This window comes from Uranotaenia lowii, chromosome 2 (genome assembly GCF_029784155.1).
Source record: "Uranotaenia lowii strain MFRU-FL chromosome 2, ASM2978415v1, whole genome shotgun sequence".
NCBI classification, from domain to species: Eukaryota; Metazoa; Arthropoda; class Insecta; order Diptera; family Culicidae; genus Uranotaenia; species Uranotaenia lowii.
In genome coordinates this window covers 159,291,731-159,296,820 of record NC_073692.1, presented here as the reverse complement: position 1 = coordinate 159,296,820, position 5,090 = coordinate 159,291,731, and the positions used below count along the sequence as shown (strand labels likewise).

Below are 5,090 nucleotides of genomic sequence, written 5' to 3'. Positions count from 1 at the left end.
TCTACTCCCAAGAAATTCACTGACCAAAAATATTGGCAGCCACCGCAATCCAACGATTCCAGGAACCGCTTTGGTAGACGTGGTAATGGCCGCGGTCAACAGGCTTGGAAACCAAGATCACAATCCAAGGAAAATCGTTGCAAACAATGTAACCGTTTTTATCATGATCCATCCGTTTGTCCAGCAGTCAATGACCAATGCAGAAGGTGCCAAGAATACGGTCACTGGCAGCGTGTTTGTCCAAAGAGATACGACGGGGGTTTCAAGCGTGCTCCACCAAAGCCATATCAGCAGCTACCTGCAAAGAGATTGGCGGCAATTGAAAAATCGGAGGAACAAGTTAGCACTGATGAAAATGTAGGTATTGATTGATGAAACTTAATTCTTGTCCTTATTTTGTTTTACTCATCCATATAATGTTTCGTTCGTTCAAATCCATTTCTCATGTATCATATCGTTAAACATGTTTTTTTCTCACAATAAACCTTGATTGAACTTTAATCATTGTGTTATTCTGTTTGGTAGATGGCATCAAAAATTTCAACGGTACCGATTTCGCCAATCAAAAATGTCGCCATGATTGCGCATATCGAGAATGATGGTTTAATCACGGCAACCGTTGCCGGAATGCCATGCAGATTTTTGATCGATTCAGGAGCACAGGTCAACACAGTGACAGGAGCCATTTTTGATAGCCTGCAAAATGACGAAAAATTTAAATTAGAATTGTTCAATGTACAGAGTGAGACAGATCGCCCACTTCGAGCGTATGCTTCAAAAGGAGAAATAAGGGTTTTGTGGATTTTTGAGGCACCTTTGTTCATCACTGAGGATCGACCCGTATACATAGAGAAATTTTATGTAGTTCATGCGCATCAATCGTTGCTTAGCAGGGCTACAGCGCTTCGCTATAGCGTTCTTGCGCTGGGGTTGGAAGTTCCAATAACTGACTATGTGAATAGTTTTTCGAACCGTTGTATAGACCATATAGCTTCGGTAGACATTCAAGAACCGTTTCCGAAATTCAATATCCCTCCTATTAAAATTGACTACGACAAATCAAGGCCTGCGTGCAGAAACGTTTTTATCAATGTTCCGGTTGCAGTGAAACCTCTTGTTCAAGAGAGATTGAAAATGCTAAGCGCAACAAACATCATCGAGCCGGTAGTGGAGGGCATGGATACTTCATTTTGCTCCTCCATGATAATAGTTCCTAAAGGTAAAACAGACATACGGTTAGTTATCGACCTACGAGGTCCCAATAAATACATAAATCGGAATCCCTTTTCAATGCCCACGCTGGAGGTTATTCTCGCTGAACTGGAGGGAGCGACTTGGTTCACCACTATTGATTTAGAAAATGCTTATTTCCACATTGAATTGGATAAGGATTGCAGACACCTCACCAATTTCTTTACGGAATATGGCATGTTCCGTTTCGTGAGACTGCCTTTTGGATTATGCAATGCGCCTGACCTGTTTCAAGAAGTCATGCAGCGCACAATTTTAGAAGGTTGCGAAGGTGCTCGTAATTATTTGGACGACATTTTAGTATTTGGATCGACAATGAAACAACACGACGAAAGACTGGAAAAAGTCCAACAAAGGCTAAAGGAACATAACGTTAAAATAAATTACAAGAAAAGTGTCTTCAGAAGCCAGGTAGTAAAGTTCCTCGGTTTTAAACTTACGCCATCTGGATGGGAAATCGAAGAAGAGAAACTAAGAGCCATCAAGAACTTTACCAAACCACGGAACTGTGCGGAAGTTAAAAGTTTTCTTGGTCTTCTTACGTACATGGACAAGTTTTTAATCCACCGCGCAACAAACACCGAACGGTTGCGATTGCTGTCGAACTCGAATCAGTTTTATTGGACCCGGGAAGAAGAAAAAGAGTTTGAGTTTTTAAAAGACGAAGCCCTTAACCACATAAAAAAACTTGGATATTACAGCCCGACTGACAGAACGGAACTTTTCGTGGATGCGTCACCAGTAGGGTTGGGCGCTGTTTTGGTGCAATTCGATTCTGCGGATATTCCCCGGATTATCGCATGTGCATCGAAAGCTTTAAGTCAGACTGAGCAAAAATACCCTCAGACGCAAAAAGAAGCTCTAGCGGTAGTCTGGGGAGTAGAACGTTTTACGTTTTACCTCATCAGTCGTTCATTCACTCTACGAACCGATGCTGAAGCTAACCAGTTCATTTTTGACGGGTGTCACAGAATTGGAAAAAGAGCAACATCTCGTGCCGAAGCCTGGGCACTACGGCTTCAGCCTTACGATTATGTTATCAAGAGAGTCTGCGGAGAAAACAATGTTGCGGACATCCTGTCTCGTCTAATTGATAAGTCTCAGAATGCTGAGCCTTTTGATGAAGAAAATGAAGACCATTACTTGTTTTCCCTGGATGCATGTTCAATGGACATAACTCTAGATGAAATCCAAAAATGTTCCGAATCAGATGAAGAATTGCAACAAGTACTCAAGGCTTTGAAATACGACATTTGGCCAGCGGGATTGCGTAAGTTTGAGAGTCAGAGGAAAAATCTACATCATCTTGGAAGTTTAATTTTCAAAGATGATAAAATTTTACTGCCAGAGAAACTGCGTGTGAAGGCCATGCATTCGGCTCACGGAGGTCATATTGGGGAAGTAGCCATGAAACGCATTATGCGTGAGTATTTTTGGTGGCCAGGAATGGCCGTCGCTACTGAACGTTTTGTCAAAGAATGTAAAACCTGCTCAATGCTGGCAAGAAAGAACCCACCATTGCCCCCTTTGTAGTAGAGATTTGCCGGATGGGCCCTGGGAAATCCTTCAAATTGATTTTTTAGCACTTCCAGGTTTCGGTTCGGGGGAGTTTTTAGTCGTCGTTGACACCTATTCTAGGTATCTATCCGTCATAGAAATGCGACACATAGATGCTGATTCTACGAACTCTGCATTGAACGAAGTATTTAAAACATGGGGATTCCCTCGCATTATCCAAAGTGATAATGGGCCACCGTTTCAGAGCTCATCTTTTTGCCAGTTCTGGGAGCGAAGAGGAATTAAGGTTCGCAAATCCATCCCGCTAAGCCCGCAATCTAATGGTCTTGTGGAACGCCAAAACCAGGGTATTATAAAGGCAGTTGCTAGCTCTAAGATCGATGGTGTAAACTGGCGAATGACTCTGGAAAAATACATCCACAACCACAACACCCTGATACAGCACTCAAGATTAAAAGTAACTCCGTTCGAATTAATGGTTGGATGGAAATTCCGGGGTACATTCCCAGCACTGTGGACAAATGCCAAGGAGAAGGAGCTCGACAGAACTAACGTACGGGAAATTGATTCTGAATCCAAACTTATCAGCAAACAACATGCTGATCGATCTAGAGGAGCACAAACTTCAGATATAATTGTCGGAGACAAAGTTCGTCTGGCAGTGAACAGGAAAAATAAAACTGAACCAACGTTTTCTTCAGAGTATTACCACGTAACAGCAAGAAACGGCCCGAAGGTGGTAATAATGAGCAAAAACGGGATCCAATACAGCCGCAATGTCAGGGACATTAAAAAGGTACTTACGGATTCTTTTCCTGAAGGAGATTTGGACACGAACGTAGCAATCGAACAGTCGGAAGAAGGTGCTGAAGCTTGTTCGAGTAATCTTCTCCCAGATGAAATATCAGCTGATGCTGCTGAACAAGAACAAACTATTGGAAACCGACTTCGCAACAGGATGACTCTTCAAATGCCTACAAGATATCAAGATACATTTGTTTATGTAGTATTAAACTAAATAGAATTTACTTACCTGAAATGTTCAAAATCGAAAAATATAATTAATTAAAAGGTCATCATAGTACCAGAGAGCAAGAGAAAATTAATGTTTCACAAATGAAAATAAACAATCCTGATTACACTGAAATAAAAACTTAATCAGTGGTGTATATTTTTTCACTCATAGACTGAAGTGTGTAATTTGGGTTGCTCTTACACAAAATAGAAAGTTTAACCAACAATGAGTAAAATATCATTGGCTGTATTTAAAGGTATCAATATTCCGTGTATTATATAATATTATATCATATAATCTTGAAAAGAATAAACAGATAAAATAAATAGTAATTCAAAAGAACTATGCCCAACAGTGATGGACAAAATGTAGATACGAGTGTGAGCCTCATCGCAACAAGTTTCTATTTTGTTGATAATTCTGATTGATAAGGAAGAACAACTTTAAAGCAGGTGAACATCAAGTTTATAATAATAATAATAATAATAAAAAAAACACTAGTTTGTATTTTCGTAGAGTAGAGGCGAGTAATAATGTAGTAATCATAGTGATATACAAAAAAAAAATGTATCTAAGAAAAATACATTTGTGGACTTAATAAAGTTCGAATGGGAAACAATGAACAGGTTTATTGGACTTCTAATTTTATAGGCCCAAATGAGCTGAAATAAATAAAAAAATACATAAAATTAATTAAACGTATCGGCGAAAAAAGGAGAGCAAAAATCGGGCGAAATAAAGAAAACGGGCATTCTGTTAACGAGCTTTGGCGAATAAGGTTGCGTGCGAATTGTTAACGACTTTTTAAAAGCGATATATTAAGCGAAGTTTTGTGCTAATTGTTCCTGGTTCCTGGACGTTTATCAATTACTTAAAAGTATCGTACGGAGTGAAGTGTTCTGAAAAATGGATGGATCAGATTGCGAGTACGACAATCTGATTTCTCGCAAAAATGCACACAAAATAATTTAAATAAAAAAAAAAACTTAAATGCAACTTAAATAGCAGGTAATATTGTTATTTCAGATTAATCTCCGTGGAATATGTTGATTTATTAATTTTAACGTCATTAGTAATTAAATGTTCGTAACTTTGTCAAAATTTGGTCATGAAAATATGCGAATATTATTTATTTTTAAAGATGTACCGAATATTCGGTCGGCCGAATATTCGGCGCCAAATACCGCCAAAAAACCGTTAAGCCGAATATTCGGCCCACCGAATAGTTGCGCCAAGTATTCGGCCGAATAGGCCGAATAGGCCGAATACTTATTTTTTTTTAAATTTTATACACTAACAGACTTGT

The 5,090-nt window shown here is 39.2% G+C and overlaps 1 long non-coding RNA gene across 1 annotated transcript; it reads right to left on the bottom strand.

The window, feature by feature from the left end:
- Nucleotides 1–418: 418 nt before the first annotated feature.
- LOC129744520 (uncharacterized) lies at nucleotides 419–3,877 on the bottom strand. The gene is made up of 3 exons (XR_008736931.1): nucleotides 3,803–3,877; nucleotides 3,574–3,743; nucleotides 419–696 (listed from the first exon to the last, which is right to left on the bottom strand). It is a non-coding gene; the product is annotated as an uncharacterized LOC129744520 (long non-coding RNA).
- Nucleotides 3,878–5,090: the final 1,213 nt, after the last annotated feature.